Here is a 17,500-nt window from a genome sequence, read left to right as displayed (position 1 = left end):
GCGCAATAAAACGTAGTTTTTGAAAATTGTTCAATATGTTTTTGCAAATATACGTCTCATACACATATACTATATCACATACCATCTACCTGGTTTGATCATTCTTCTTAGCATTAGTTTCTGTCACTTGTTCATCCATCCATACGAACTCGACTTCGCAAAAACGTTCTTCGATTTTCTTTCAATTTCCGTCCTTTTATAATTCCTTAAGTGTCAGCACCGTGTTTGCCACCTCGATTAAAATCAACATCACCTCCAGGGAGCCGTCTCGATACTGCACGGCGTGCAAGTCCATCTCAAATGTCAAAACCAACCACCTAGCAACACCCTGACAACCTCTCAGAACAATTAGCCGCTGCGTAGCAACGACTGTCCGCCCTCAGCACGCTCGCATGGCGTTCAGCGCAGACAAGTGAAGCTCACAATTTCTTCACAAAATACAGAAATAAAAGATAAATTCACGCTAGCGCTCAAACCTCCCAGCATCCCTTTCAGTTTGTTTTTCCCCTGGCATGAACGCAAGCAAAAGGAGGGTGACTCAGAGAGAAATTTTAATGTTATGTGACATGTTGAGACCTCACTCCATATCTGCATTTACAGTATATCTCGAAAAACCCTCGCACGCTGAACAGAACGAGAGTGAAAGAGACTAGCGCGAGCAACACTCCTCTGCAATAATCGCAGACGGAAAAACTGCAGGAATTAATCTGCGATCCCGCGCACCGCGTGGGAGCTCGATCGATCTGTTATCGACATGGTCTGAACAAAAGTTAAAGAGCGCGTACTTTTAGCCTCGGTCGCGTCCTCTGACAAGAGTCTTTCAAACGCAGTGAACCGCTAATGTGTGCGTTTATGCGGCGATTCTGCTGAACGTTAATCTGCTGTCGTTCTTATGCGAAGCTGCTGAATCATTTCGCCCGAGGATGAAGCGCAGAGGACATCCACACTCGCAATGACATCCCATAATACCAGTCGCACTGTTTCTGTCCCACGCAGACACACGGCTGGATACAGAGATAAGTGGTGTTAGCTAAGACATAACCCATCCTGCACTGTTGGCTCCACGGACACGAATGATCCCTCAAATCATGTGTGCTGCTGTTGAAGAGCACGCGCTGTTAGTTTACTAACTGAACGGCCGGAGCACGCTGGGCCGGAAAACAGGTGAAGAAAGCGCAGGGATGCACACTGAAGGAGGTACGTGAGCCGTAACTAGGGACCAGAAGATCACAGGGACGCTTCGTGCCAGTCATGCGACTCAGAATACCTTGGGTTTATGCACAAAGTGAATCCCTGGGAACCACAGAGCAACACGAAACGAAACGAAACAAAACAAAAAACACCCAGACATACTAGACTAAACACTGCATAGCTACACACACTGAAACACACCCAAAAACACCCTAGCAACTGAATAGAAATTAACATTTTAACAACCACATAGAAATGTGTTTAAGAGGTCGTAGCAACCTAGAAACTGCACAGCAATGCACTAAAACACCCAGAAAACCTAGCAACTATATAGAATTTTTCCTCGTAGCAGCCATATAAAATCAGCTTGAAACTAGAAACATACTAAAACACACTCGGATTACCATAGCAACTGTGACTGACATCTTAGCAACCGTATTAAAAATGTGTTTTAACAGTCAAAACACCTTTAAAGTGTATTTAAACAGTCATAACACCTTAGAAACGGCATAGCAAAACATTAAAACACACCCAGAACACCATAGCAACTGTGTGCAGAAATTGACATCTTAGCAACCATATTAAAAATGTATTTTTACAGTCAAAACACCTTTAAAATATATTTAAACAGTCATAACACCTTAAAAGCTGCATAGCAAAGCATTAAAACACACCCAGAACACCATAGCAACTGTGTGCGCAGAAACTGACATCTTAGCAATCGCATTAAAAATGTGTTTAAACAGCCATAACAACTTAGAAACTGCATAGCAACATACTAAAACACACCCAGAACACCATAGCAACAGTGTGACCTCAGCGAATGCATTAAAAATTGTGTTTAAACAGTCATAACACCTTAGAAACGGCATAGCAAAACATTAAAACACACCCAGAACACCATAGCAACTGTGTGTGCAGAAATTGACATCTTAGCAACCATATTAAAAATGTATTTTTACAGTCAAAACACCTTTAAAATGTATTTAAACAGTCATAACACCTTAAAAGCTGCATAGCAAAACATTAAAACACACCCAGAACACCATAGCAACTGTGTGCAGAAATTGACATCTTAGCAACCATATTAAAAATGTCTTTTTACAGTCAAAACACCTTTAAAATGTATTTGAACAGTCATAACACCTTAGAAACTGAATAGCAAAACATTAAAACACACCCAGAACACCATAGCAACAGTGTGGGGAGAAACTGACATCTTAGCAACCGCATTAAAAATGTATTTAAACAGTCATAACACCTTAGAAACTACATAGCAACATACTAGAACACATCCAGAACACCACAGCAACAGTGTGTGCAGAAATTGACATCTTAGCAACCGCATTACAAATGTGTTTAAACAGTCATAACACCTTAGAAACTGAATAGCAAAACATTAAAACACACCCAAAACACCATAGCAACAGTGAGCGCAGAAATTGACATCTTAGCAACCGCATTAAAAATGTATTTAAACAGTCATAACACCTTAGAAACTGCATAGCAACATACTAAAACACACCCAGAACACCATAGCAACTGAACAGAAGTTGAACATCCTCATATCAGCCTAGAAACGGCATAGCAACACATTAAAACACCCGAGACACCCTAGCAACTAAACAGAAAACAAGTTACAACTCCAAACACCAAAACATTGAAAAACACTAATTGTGGAATGAACTACACTCACATTTTCTAAAAGTTAGTTTCTGAAAAAAAAAGTTGATTGAGTGCTTCCGCAGCACGCCGCTGATGTTAATCTGTCTCTGTGTGTTCAGCTTTAATGCTGCATGCAGGTAAACATCTCTAAACGGATTTTTCAGAACAACCACAGAATGCATGCATAAAATAAATGGAAGATGAAAAAATAACCACTTTTTTGCTTAATTAAAATGCATGCGTTTTAAAGGAGCTTAAGCTAGCGGCTGTGGGTTTTCCATCAGGGATGCTAACATGCTAACTAGCAAATGCCACGATCACAGTTTCATCACAAATGCCAGCATCACGTGTGAACGAGGTAAATACCGTATATCCTCATCTCTAGGTTTTAACGCGCTCAAGTCCTAACTATTTATTGATAAATTCATAAAGAAAGAATCTCTGCAAGAATGTTAGTGTTAAGTTGAACTCTTTTGAGTCGTATAACCAGAGGCGCTGTCGTTATTTTTTAAGAAGTGAGAGGAACAGACATCTCTAATGACATAGTATTTTTATATCTCTCATTACTTCCTTTGGCTAAGAAATCAAATACGCCGCTGAACAATAACCAATAACTTTCTATAACATAATATTTTTCTTATATATGACCGATTTTTATATGACAAAGGCTTAGCGCTTTCTGTACTGTAATAAAGGCAACGTCGGTTAGCCCTGCGTGATTCATGCGCTTCATTTAGTCAAAACATTTCTGCTTTTTATTCAGTAAACGGCAGCAGCTAGATGCTTTTGTCCATATTATGGATTTCCTGGCACGTGGTAATTTATTAGTTCTGTCTACCTTTGACTTGGTGCTCGAGAGCACCCTCCGGCGTCGGGTATGAATGAAACACACTGCATTAAAGTGTTTAGTACTTCATCATGTCACGTGATCACTGGACACAAATAAAACATCAGGTCATCCTGTCCTTTGAATTTAATTCTGCATTTAGTCATATTTATCTATATATCTATAGTATCAATTTACACACGCACACACAGTTTGATTAATTTAATGCATCTTATATATATATATATATATATATATATATATATATATATATATATATATATATATATATATATATATATATATGCTGTCAAATGATTCACTGTGATTTATCACATCCAAAATATATGTTTTTGTATTTTGTATATATATATATATATACATACATATATACATATATATACACATATACTGTATATACACATATAAAACTGAAAAAAAATACAAATAATAAAAATGAAACACTGCAGAGATATAAATTGTATGCAACATAACCATAGCTTACTCAAGTCATCTTACAACCCCACAGCACACAATCCAACACAGATCCTTTGAAGTTGTAGTTTGGGATGGATCGTCCATCTTAAAGTTATTGGCAAAGTTAAAGACGCCTCTCCCATCAAAGTGATGAAAGTGCAGCGCTGGTTTTGCCTCACTGGAGGTCACTCATCGGCATTATGACATCATAAATCTGAGCCGGAGCGAGCGGCTGAGCGTACAGCCTGCTGATGAACTATTGGCAGGCGGCCCATCAATCTGCACACAAATCTCCATGTTTGACTCTTCATATACAAGACCGGCCCCCGGGGGCCCCTCATTCAATCTCACCAATGCTTTAGAACCAGCTAGAAAAAAAACCGAGCATGTCACGAAGCTCTTCGGAGGTTAAATCAAATTGGCTTTTGTTGGCGACGTCGGCCGCGGCCGCCGTCAGGAGACGTCCTATAGACGAATACGTTTATAGTCCACCAGAAGTCGTTCGTCTTTTCGACAACAGCGTCTGAGCTCGGAGCCCCGGAATCACGTGGATCTGAGCAGAAAGTCACGTCCGACGGGGTGCTAGACAAAGACCTCGTTTCATTATTGATTGAACGAGACTGCCAGAGCACAGACTCGATCTCGCCGCTCTCAAGTACATTACGAATGCGGCGGATCGGCGCAATCAAGGCCACCGCGCCGAGGAAGTGAACAATAACGCGCGACGCTGGTGTTTAAAGACGAGCGTGAAGGAAAACAGAGCTTCTCAACTGGTGCGTCACCAAAAAATGATGCAGTACGCGCAAAAATAAACTGCATCTAAGAAAATAATTGTGCATATTAAGAACAGCACGTTCAATTGAAATATTCACTTATTTTAGGGGAGGAGAAAATCATTCTCATATCTTTTGTTGTTGGTTGTAGTAATTAAAATCAAAGATCTAATATAAATAAATAAAGACGCAATAAGAAAACAGGCCTGCATGGCATGCAGTTTAAGTTCAATTATTTCCTATTATATGAAATTAATTATTAAAAAAAAATTGTTGTATAAAAATATTTAAAAATTATTTATTAAATACTACACTACAATACTCATGCCATAAATATCATACGTAATTTTTTTTTAACAATATAGCACTTTTAAATTAGAATTTAAATGAATAACTTTTAATACATTTAAACTTTTACATTTAAGCGCATATAAATATAATAAACCAAAATGAAACATTATTTGACTTTTTTTCCATTTCAATGAAGTCATTTCAAGATACATTTTTAAGCCACAAATACGATATTTCAATAATAATATATTTAATGTTTCATAATAAATATTCAGAACCATTGCATGTTTATGTGTGTGTGTTTAAACAATAATTGAATTTAATAAGGCATTTATTTTAATTTAATTATTTAAAAAATACAAATAACGCACATAATAAATAAGCAATATTTTAAACAATAATTTTATTTGATTTAACAATCATTTATTTTATTTATCCAAAAATAAATCCAGGCTACAAATGATGATGATAACAACGACATGAATAGATTTCTTTTTATTTTACTGTGTTCATTCAGCACTAGCTGTGAAACCCGAGCCAGTTGAGAAGCGCTTTAATGAAAGTCTTCTTACCTCAGTCCGGATCTTTACATGCTCAGCACGGCGTGAGACGGGACGGACGGTCCGGAGCGCTCCACAGATACAGCCCAATCCTCCCGGCGCTTTGTGGCATCCTGAAAGCAGACGACAGACAGCTCGAATCAGAACCTCCGGGCTCTTTCACGTTCATTTTTAAGAGGATGAAATTAATCTTCACAGATAATTAGCCAGAATATAATAGCACGATCAAGAGACCCATGACTCGCTAAACGTTCGTCGTTTGGTGTTTTTTTGTAAACCGATGCGATCCAGAGCGCCCATCGTTTATTCAGCTTCTAAATATGATTAAAAGTGACGCCGTTTTAGATAAACCTTCCCGGACCGAACAAGATTTAGCAAGCTTAAATGTTTGTCTGATAGCGGTTCTCCGTTGACAATCATTTCAAGGTCTGAGAAACACTCTGATTGAGTTCGGGGGCGAAGCTTCCCCGGGAGTCTCCCCGAAATTAATTCCGATCCCGTCCTGATTAAATATCTTTAAACATTTCCCTCGGGGGTGTAATTTGGCTTTTATTGTGCCGGGGTCTGAACCAAATGAATTCGGTAGCAGATTCGATAAACAAAGCGATGCGATCCGCTCGGCCCCCCAAAATCCGATGAAAGCGAACCGAGGGTCTCTCCGTCCCCGAACGCGGCGATTCGAATTCCGGCTTTGATCAATTACTCCTGTCACCAAAAAGAAACAATGCAATAAAAAAAGGGACCTTTATTTCGTAAGCCAGCCGGTTTTGCTGGGAGCTGAATATTTTGTGCACAGCGGTATTGAAAATGAAAGCCGGTATAAAAGCAGCATTATTTATTGCAATTAAAACGGTTGAGTGCATTACAGTAACAGTGGCTGTCGTGCATGCACGTTATATTTCAGTGCACGTGAATCAATTTGGCTCGTTGCTGTGGCACTAAACATACACAAAATCTAAAACGCATAGGTCACATGCATGCAGATCACCATCTTACCCAGATTTAATGCATCATTAGCTGCAGTATCGTTCCACACCGTTGTCTGCGAAGGCTTTCAGCTATTAGCTTTAATGCTATTTTGCGTTAAAACTCTCGCCGGAACAATTAAATATGACGCTTAGAGGACTTGATTTGTCTCACTGGAAATGTACAGTCGAATGCATTGCATTCCGATTTAATTATTCAATGCATTGCTGCACATTGAATATTTTTGGAAATGAGCATATGCATATTCATAGTCTGCGAGACGGTTATACGGTATAATAAACAACAACAGACAAAGGTTAATGTCTACGAAGACAAATATTATTATTATATTAAAAAAATGTAAACACGTCTTGTGGCTTCAGCAGGTTTTGGAGAAATGTAGAATTACGGGACTTGCTCACCAATGGATGTGAATGGGTGCCGTTAGAATGAGAGTCCAAACAGCTTTTGCATCACTGTGGAGTATCGGAGCATAGCTGTTTGGACTCTACTTCTGACGGCACCCATTCACACCCGTTGGTGAGCAAGTCACGTAATACCACATTTCTCCAAATCTGCTGAAGAAAGAGGACGTTCTGAGGGTGAGCGGTTTTAAAAATTGTTCGTTTTTGGGTGAACTATTTCAACCCGCTATTTCAATGCATTTCTTTCCATGCATTTCAACGGCAGCTGCTCGGTCGGTGCAATGATTTGGCTTCACGTGCTTTCTGCTCTCCGGCCAAGCAACTGACATTGACAAACGCCAACGCTCACAGTTAGAGGTAGATCACCTTTTGCAGTAACCACCACAATACGACCCAAACTAAACGAGCGACAGAACTGAAGCTGAGCGCTGAAACCTCCATTAAAGTGCAAAAAGAAAGGAGGCACCGGTTCTTAAAGGAGCCTGTTTTGTGAGATCAGGTGAAGAAACACATAAACACACTCTCATCCAAAGCATGACTATGCAAAAGCAAATATCGTCAATTATTCAGCGCCGCTGGGCTCTGTTTCAGAAACACATACCGTCAGCCGCCGTGATCGACGCCTGAGAAAGCTTTGATACTTCCACTAGCGCTCTTAGAAATAGCTCATTTATTTGATTTACAAGAGAGCGTTTCTTCACCCTGTCTTTTTCATCTTCACAGACAGCGTTTGGGGTCAGATGTGCCTCTTTGAAGATAAGCTTGGAAAACTAACAAGAAAATATGAGTGTAAATGAAAATGAATTGATAAAAATGTCTTGTGCAATAGTAAACCCCCCCTCATGAGTCCCATCCTTCATTTGACTGCATTATTTCATTATCATAAAGATACTATTCTTAGTAGCTTTGTTTTTATTATTGTTTCTTTTTAACTGTTGCATAGTTTAATTTAGTTTACATTTAATTCAGTTACTAGTTTATAATAAAATAGGTTTTAATGTGGTACCTAAGACAAGTCAGCGTTTTGATGCGATTACGTGAATCACAAAAACTGTAAAATTATTTATTATTTTAATATGATTTGCAAGCTAGCAGTGCGCAGGATTCATACATTTTGCTAGACTTTTTGTTTTTTCTTTAGTCCTATAACTTACACACCTGTTTGATATTTTTGATATAGGAATAATAATAATAATAATAATAATAATAATAATAATAATAATAATAATAATAATAAATCACAGTTATAGTTTGATATGCACTTAATTGGTCAGAATAAATATTTGTAAAAAACTTTCACATTTTGAGACCAGCTTCAAAAAAATTTAGTTGAGCTAACTTAAAATTTTTAGCTGACCAGCTTCAAGCACATTTTGAGTTTTCTCAACTTTTTCTAAAAAAAATAAATAATAATAATAATAATAATAATAATAATAATAATAATAAATCACAGTTATAGTTTGATATGCACTTAATTGATCAGAATAAATATTTGTAAAAACTTTCACATTTAAAAAAAAATTAGTTGAGCCAACTTAAAATTTTAAGGAGACCAGCTTCAAGCGCATTTTTGAGTTTTCTCAACTTTTTCTCAAAAATAATAATAATAATAATAATAATAATAATAATAATAATAATAAAAATCACAGTTATAGTTTGATATGCACTTAATTGATCAGAATAAATATTTGTAAAAAACTTTCACATTTTAAAAAAAAATTAGTTGAGCCAACTTAAAATTTTAAGGTGAGCAGCTTCAAGCACATTTTTGAGTTTTCTCAACTTTTTCTCAAAAATAAGAAACAATAATAATAATAAGATTTTTCTTGAAAACTACACAGCTTCTTTTAATTACCGATGCATTTTTGGTAGCGTAACGGTGTAATGAGATTATCTGCCACCAGGGGCAATCTGTATTTGAACTATCTGGTTTCCGATGGGAATTACACACTGCGGAGAAACCGAATCGCACGCAACGACGTCAGCAAACAGACATCCTTGCTTTTCTATGTTCGCACTGAGATACCGCTACGACATCCTCGAGGAGGCAGAGCGTCCGCTGCATTAACCCGAAATGTTAAGAAACAAAGAAAAGAAATGGCAAATATTCTACGGCTCCAAAACGTCTCCGTTAAGGTCCGTCAACGTCGTTTCTCAGAGAGACCCAGTTCGAGGCCCTCTTGTGAAGGACCTCTAAATTATTCATAAACACATTCTCTGCGGGCACTAACAGCAATATGAGCAGAAGAAAACGCTGAAAGGAACTGATGTCACGGGGTCAGGGGCTTATTTTAGCGGCTCCTGCTTCGCCAGCAAACAGCGACAAAATCAGACTATTTTACAAATGAAGAAGGTTCTACTTCTTATGATTTGCATCGGCACAGCAAATCATTTCGGACCATCAGTTTAATGCTCTGGGATATATAGACAGTCTTTTCATTTTAGTTGATCATAAAATAGTTTAGCGTTAAAATATTTGATATCTGTTGTCAGTCAGTTACCTAGTCAGTTATATAATAATTCATAATTATTTGTTGCATTCATTAAGAGATTAAATGCTGAGTGAAAAAAGGATTTACGTAAAACCACAATTATAAATAAAAAATATTACAATATTTTACAATTTATTGCAAAGTCTGATCAAACAATGAGTGAAAAAAGATATATTTACTTATCATTATTACATATTTTATTTTCAAGTTAACCCTGATATGATGTCTTTTAATTCAGCAACGGTTGTCCATAATGTCATAATTTTGCATTATTACAAATTATGCATTTAATACTGAACCAAAGCCTAATCCTAATTCTAACCCTATACCAAGTAGGCCTAGTTATTTAATATTACTCGTTACTTCAATGTACAATTAAATAAAAATAAATAATAATATACCACAATAGTAATATAACACTTCTAAATTATCATTTAAATTAATAACTTTTAATACATTTAAACTTTTACATTTAAGCAAGTATAAATATAATAAACAAAAATAATTAATTTGACTTTTTCTCCATTTCAATTAAGACATTTCAAGAAATTTAAGCTACAAATACGATATTTCAATAATAATATATTTAATGTTTTATGATAAATATTCTGAATTATTGTATGTTCATGCGTTAATGTATAATTAAATAAATAAAGTAATAATACACCACAATAATATAATATACGCCAATAATAATATAACGCAATCCAATACATTTGATTTCTATGAGTGCACGGGTAAAATGCATACAGTTTATTTTTTAAAGGGATGTGTGAGAAAAACACAACATACTGATTTAAGAAGAGATTTAAATCCCAAAACTGTGCAACCCAGCAAAAATGGAAAGCCAGTCAAAACACACATTACCAAACACACGCAGAATCGCGTTCACTAAAGACAAAAGACAAAAGACACTAAAGACATTTGCGACAAGCTGTGTTTTGCATCCGAAAGAAAAAACGCGCCATCTGGGAATAAATGTGGGAATATATTTTCGCCATTTGCACTGATATCCATTTTGCTGTCACGGATTGGGCACCTTACAGCTGTCTAATTCACACTCGCCCACACATGAAAGTTTGTAGTCTGTAGGTGTCTTCTACCTGCAAGACCCACTCAAGACACCAAACCAGACTATAACAAGTCAGACTGACGCTTGATTTACTCGCTAGCCCACACACACACACACACACACACACACATTCACGCAGATATCGCAGCTGTGGGTGGAGGTTGAAGGGTTGTCAAATGAAATCTTTATGGGGTAAATGGCCAAATATCCCTCCTGCCTTCCCCATTTAGAGATTCATCCGCTCGCCGGCAAAATCCCATTTCCAGCCTGTCAGTCTCGAAGCCGCCCGTGATGATTGCGGTGGGAACTTGAGTTTATTTAGAGTCGTGAAAGAAGCTCTGAATCTCAGCATCGGGGGTTCATCCAGGAGCTAATGGCTACTTAGCGCCCTGCTCTCCAGAAATTCATACGTAACGCTCGACGTCTGTGGAAGAGGCTTAATAACTCGCCGTATTCATCTCTTGCGGCAGGCGGACGGTTCTCTCGCACGCAGGACGGAGAAATCTGAGATGAGATCTCTTTATCTTCTCAGAAGTGCCTCTTATGCATCAATGGGATTAAACAGAGACCTTTCTACCTGGCCTCGTGGCGTAAACGTACAAGGGAGCACTTTTTAGCCAACATTAGCATCGCACATATCCAGTTTCGTATCTACGGGTTTTTGTTCGGAGTGCAGAGACGATGAGCTAAGGTTCAATCCCGTTTAACCACACGCTTCTGTGGAAAAAAAAGGAAGTTGAAATGACACGGTTGCATCAAGAAATGCGTTTTGCGTTTGCTAACACTTTTCATTTTGTGTAGGGCATATTTCCTACATGATAGAGCGTTAACTTTTAGCAACAGTCCATGGATAGTTTCTGAAAGTCGGCAATATGTACCTATATCAACGTAATAAAAATGTGCCAGGGGTCACGTATTGAACCTGTGTTAGCATTTCTCGTTGAAACTGCTGTGAAACGTATAGTGAGCCACGCTAAAGCGGTCTCGCCCAAAAATACATACTTTTATGAGATCAAGTTGAGACCTTTCTGTAGAGAAAAAAACTATTTGTATATTCCAAGAGCTCTAAATGCGAACTCATACAACCGTCATGAATGTGAAACCTAAATAAATAATCGAGAGCTATGAACTCATCTGAGTCTGTTTTTAAAAGATAAAACCGAGATTTGAAATGACGCATTACCGATCACCTCAAGCTATGCTCAGATGCCTGCAGTCAAAACACTTGTCTTCAATCAACACGTTGCCTTGTGGTTCATGTAAGGATGTTTAGGGGGAAAACATTATTTGAGATGTGGATGAGAATCTCAAGTCTCTCTTAGACATCAATGAGATCAAATGGAGAGCAAAGTCCAACCTCAACTCAAGTCTAAAATATAATAAAAACACGTCTTTCTGAAGAAATCTCAGTAGCTATGTTTCTATCCAAAGATGCAAATTTAACTTCAAAACTGAAATAGCGCACTTGCGAATAAAGCACCGTTTTTTCCCAACGAGTCACTTGCTGAAAACTGCCGCTAAATCTCTAAGAAAGCAAGGATATAATGATTTTCATTTATAATAAATTACTTACAATAAATGCAGAGTTTTGTGTAAAGACCTATTTTTATAAAACTTTATAAGAAAGTATATTTATAACTATATTTGACTTTATATCGTCTGTTGATTGAATTCTCAAGCGCGTGATGGCAGGGTTGATCCTGATTGGTCGTCAATGTTTGCATCGTTCATCGGCTGGAAATGATCTCAACAATATCGTTGCTCTGTGCCTTTATCGATATAGCTGAACGATGCTCGTCTTTAACACCGAAAACGATTTTTAGAACTATGTCTTTATAGATTTTATCATTTCAGAATGACCAAAACAACATATAGATGCTGTGAATGAGGCTTTTTTTCAATGCGCATGGAGAAATGTAAAAATATAGGAGTTTATGCATATTTTTTATGCACGTTGTTGGATGGAAACACTGCTAAAGTACTTCCTTTCGAAGGCTCCTTGAGAACTACGAACTCCATTTATTTTCTTAAGACATCGGTGAGATCAAACGGAGACTTCGACTGGACCAGGTCCAGGAAGAAAAAAATCGATCTCGTCAGACACGCATGTGAAAAAGGACAACGCTTGGAGTAGGTGAGTAACTGATCAGCGCAGGACGGTGGGACGGTCTTTACCAAGCATGGCCACACTGAAAACCCGATTAAACCGGCGCCGCTGTCGGATCGTCACGGGGAAGGTCACGGGGAAGGCCAGAGGGAAAAATAAATAAATCAAAAATGGCAGGAAAAATGACAGTTAATGATATTAACTAATGGGACATGATAGCAGCCGGTGTGTTATATCATAAAAAATATTAAGTAAAAATTTTTTTGTCTAAATGAAATGCCTTTTATTTATACGGTTTGGTCGAAATAAAGAAATAAAATATAATTTAGGCATTACGACTTATTGTACAGTATGACAAACACACACACACACACACACATATATATATTAGATTTAGTTTTTTTTCTTATCAATATTATTATTCTGAGATACTTTTAATAGGGTTTTTAAGTTACAAATTCAAGTAAATTTTATTTTAAAAGATTAACTTAAAGTGAGTGTTGATGAAATATGTAATATGTATGCGAAATGTAATATTTTGTCTAAGGTAAAAACGGTCAATAAAATTAAATGCTAAAAGCTAAAATTAAATGTAGGCATCACACAGTTTTAATACATAGTGTAATAATAAACAGATTCATATTTCTTTCTTATGCATGTTATTATTTAAGGCGTGCTAAAGATTACTTTTAAGATTACTGCTAGGCATTATTAAATGAAAATAAATTAAAATACATTAAACATGCATTAAATACATGAAATTTTATGGAAGAAAAAGGTTTAAAAAGATTAATATGAGAATAAGATGATATCAAAGGGTTATAGGAATGTAAAAAAATATGGAATGAACATGCAATTATATATACATATATATTTTATATATTAAACATATATTACAGTTTACTTTTATGGATTACATGATTATTATTCACACAAATTTTACTCATTCTCCCTTTTTCATTCTTCTGTCTATAAAAGTCCCGCTGTGGGTCGTACCGTTTAGCTTCACCTATAATCACAAATTTCATCTAAATTTGCAAAAAAGATACAAGTTATTAAACACGGTAGTTGTCTATAAGTCACAGGGCTTCGCCTGAAAAATTGGGAACCTCTGATCCGATCCTTCAATTAAAAATAAAACATTTAATGAAGCGTCTTTCTCGTTTTCTGGTCCTAACGGATTCACTTTTTGCAGCCCAACGCCGTTTAAGTATCTGAGCATGAACGGCGAACACCCAAAAAAGCAAGCAGCGAAAGGAGCATATGATAGAAGAACGTGAGAGAGATTGGGAGATCCCGGGAGATTCTCACTTCACGTACAGATTTCAGACCAGCGTTTGAGGACAATGCGGCAAGCAGCTCCTATTAGCATTAAGAGAGAGACAGAGAGAGAGAGACAGAGACAGAGAGAGAGACAGAGAGAGAGAGAGAGAGAGAGAGAGAGAGAGAGAGAGAGAGAGAGAGAGAGAGAGAGAGAGAGAGAGAGAGAGAGAGAGAGAGAGAGAGAGACAGAGAGAGAGAGAGAGAGAGAGAGAGAGAGAGAGAGAGAGAGACAGAGAGAGAGATATATTTATAGAGATATAGAGAGAGAGAGAGAGAGAGAGAGAGAGAGAGAGAGAGAGAGAGAGAGAGAGAGACAGAGAGAGAGAGAGAGAGAGAGAGAGAGAGAGAGAGAGAGAGAGAGAGAGAGAGAGAGAGAGAGAGAGAGAGAGAGAGAGAGAGAGAGAGAGAGAGAGAGAGAGAGAGAGAGAGAGACAGAGAGAGAGAGAGAGAGAGAGAGAGAGAGAGAGAGAGAGAGAGAGAGAGAGAGAGAGAGAGAGAGAGAGAGAGAGAGAGAGAGAGAGAGAGAGAGAGAGAGAGAGAGAGAGAGACAGAGAGAGACAGAGAGAGAGAGAGAGAGAGAGAGAGAGAGAGAGACAGAGAGAGAGAGAGAGAGAGAGAGAGAGAGAGAGAGAGAGAGAGAGAGAGAGAGAGAGACAGAGAGAGAGAGAGAGAGAGAGAGAGAGAGAGAGAGAGAGAGAGAGAGAGAGAGAGAGAGAGAGAGAGAGAGAGAGAGAGAGAGAGAGAGAGAGAGAGAGAGAGAGAGAGAGAGAGAGAGAGAGAGAGAGAGAGAGAGAGAGAGAGAGAGAGAGAGAGAGAGAGAGAGAGAGAGAGAGAGAGAGAGAGAGAGAGACAGAGAGAGAGAGAGAGAGAGAGAGAGAGAGAGAGAGAGAGAGAGAGAGAGAGAGAGAGAGAGAGAGAGAGAGAGAGAGAGAGAGAGAGAGAGAGAGAGAGAGAGAGAGAGAGAGAGAGAGAGAGAGAGAGAGAGAGAGAGAGAGAGAGAGAGAGAGAGAGACAGAGAGAGAGAGAGAGAGAGAGAGAGAGAGAGAGAGAGAGAGAGAGAGACAGAGAGAGAGAGAGAGAGAGAGAGAGAGAGACAGAGAGAGAGAGAGAGAGAGAGAGAGAGAGAGAGACAGAGAGAGAGAGAGAGAGAGAGAGAGAGAGAGAGACAGAGAGAGAGAGAGAGAGAGAGAGAGAGAGAGAGAGAGAGAGAGAGAGAGAGAGAGAGAGAGAGAGAGAGAGAGAGAGAGAGAGAGAGAGAGAGAGAGAGAGAGAGAGAGAGAGAGAGAGAGAGAGAGAGAGAGAGAGAGAGAGAGAGAGAGAGAGAGAGAGAGAGAGAGAGAGAGAGAGAGAGAGAGAGAGAGAGAGAGAGAGAGAGAGAGAGACAGAGAGAGAGAGAGAGAGAGAGAGAGAGAGAGAGAGAGACAGAGAGAGACAGAGAGAGAGAGAGAGAGAGACAGAGAGAGAGAGAGAGAGAGAGACAGAGAGAGAGACAGAGAGACAGAGAGAGAGAGAGAGAGAGAGAGAGAGAGAGAGAGAGAGAGAGACAGAGAGAGAGAGAGAGAGAGAGAGAGAGAGAGAGAGAGAGAGAGAGAGAGAGAGAGAGAGAGAGAGAGAGAGAGAGAGAGAGAGAGAGAGAGACAGAGAGAGAGAGAGAGAGAGAGAGAGAGAGAGAGAGAGACAGAGAGAGAGAGAGAGAGAGAGAGAGAGAGAGAGAGAGAGAGAGAGAGAGAGAGAGAGAGAGAGAGAGAGAGAGAGAGAGAGAGAGAGAGAGAGAGAGAGAGAGAGAGAGAGAGAGAGAGAGAGAGAGAGAGAGAGAGAGAGAGAGAGAGAGAGAGAGAGAGAGAGAGAGAGAGAGACAGAGAGAGAGAGAGAGAGAGAGAGAGAGAGAGAGAGAGAGAGAGAGACAGAGAGAGAGAGAGAGAGAGAGAGAGAGAGAGAGAGAGAGAGAGAGAGAGAGAGAGAGAGAGAGAGAGAGAGAGAGAGACAGAGAGAGAGAGAGAGAGAGAGAGAGAGAGAGAGAGAGAGAGAGAGAGAGAGAGAGAGAGAGAGAGAGAGAGAGAGAGAGAGAGAGAGACAGAGAGAGAGAGAGAGAGAGAGAGAGACAGAGAGAGAGAGAGAGAGAGAGAGAGAGAGAGAGAGAGAGAGAGAGAGAGAGAGAGAGAGAGAGAGACAGAGAGAGAGAGAGAGAGAGAGAGAGAGAGAGAGAGAGAGAGAGAGAGACAGAGAGAGAGAGAGAGAGAGAGAGAGAGAGAGAGAGAGAGAGAGAGAGAGAGAGAGAGAGAGAGAGACAGAGAGAGAGAGAGAGAGAGAGACAGAGAGAGAGAGAGAGAGAGAGAGAGAGAGAGAGAGAGAGAGAGAGAGAGAGAGAGAGAGAGAGAGAGAGAGAGAGAGAGAGAGAGAGAGAGAGAGAGAGAGAGAGAGAGAGAGAGAGAGAGACAGAGAGAGAGAGAGAGAGAGAGAGAGAGAGAGAGAGAGAGAGAGAGAGACAGAGAGAGAGAGAGAGAGAGAGAGAGAGAGAGAGAGAGAGAGAGAGAGAGAGAGAGAGAGAGAGAGAGAGAGAGAGAGAGAGAGAGAGAGAGAGAGAGAGAGAGAGAGAGAGAGAGACAGAGAGAGAGAGAGAGAGAGAGAGACAGAGAGAGAGAGAGAGAGAGAGAGAGAGAGAGAGAGAGAGAGAGAGAGAGAGAGAGAGACAGAGAGACAGAGAGAGAGAGAGAGAGAGAGAGAGAGAGAGACAGAGAGAGAGAGAGAGAGAGAGAGAGAGAGAGAGACAGAGAGAGAGAGAGAGAGAGAGAGAGAGACAGAGAGAGAGAGAGAGAGAGAGAGAGAGAGAGAGAGAGACAGAGAGAGAGAGAGAGAGAGAGAGAGAGAGAGAGAGAGAGAGAGAGAGAGAGAGAGAGAGAGAGAGAGAGAGAGAGAGAGAGAGAGAGAGAGAGAGAGACAGAGAGAGAGAGAGAGAGAGAGAGAGAGAGAGAGAGAGAGAGAGAGAGAGAGAGAGAGAGAGAGAGAGAGAGAGAGAGAGAGAGAGAGAGAGAGAGAGAGAGAGAGAGAGAGAGAGAGAGAGAGAGAGAGAGAGAGAGAGAGAGAGAGAGAGAGAGAGAGAGAGAGAGGAGAGCGAGAGAGAGAGAGAGAGAGAGAGAGAGAGAGAGAGAGAGAGAGAGAGAGAGAGAGAGAGAGAGAGAGAGGCAGGGAGAGACACGAGACACACATACTGATGAGGACAATGCAGAGTGTTTGTGTGATCCAGGTGCAGGGAGATGCAGGTGGAGGCGGACCTTTGATGTTCAGCGCCCAACGGAGGATCATCGTTAGCTCTTCATGCAAAAAAAGCCGCT

At 39.4% G+C, this 17,500-nt stretch overlaps 1 protein-coding gene across 2 annotated transcripts in view; it reads right to left on the bottom strand.

Annotated features, from left to right (window-relative positions):
• Positions 1-17,500, bottom strand: part of dlgap4a (discs, large (Drosophila) homolog-associated protein 4a) — a 130,869-nt gene that overhangs the window by 89,793 nt on the left and 23,576 nt on the right. For both annotated transcript variants that reach the window (XM_043230085.1, XM_043230084.1), the window contains exon 2: positions 5,796-5,896. The gene's annotated coding sequence lies outside the window, so the exon portion shown is untranslated. The remainder of the gene's footprint in view (positions 1-5,795; positions 5,897-17,500) is intronic.

Source organism: Puntigrus tetrazona, unplaced genomic scaffold (assembly GCF_018831695.1).
Source record: "Puntigrus tetrazona isolate hp1 unplaced genomic scaffold, ASM1883169v1 S000000148, whole genome shotgun sequence".
In the NCBI taxonomy this organism is placed as follows: domain Eukaryota; kingdom Metazoa; phylum Chordata; class Actinopteri; order Cypriniformes; family Cyprinidae; genus Puntigrus; species Puntigrus tetrazona.
Note: the sequence above shows the minus strand (reverse complement) of the source record. Positions and strands in the feature narration are given on the sequence as shown.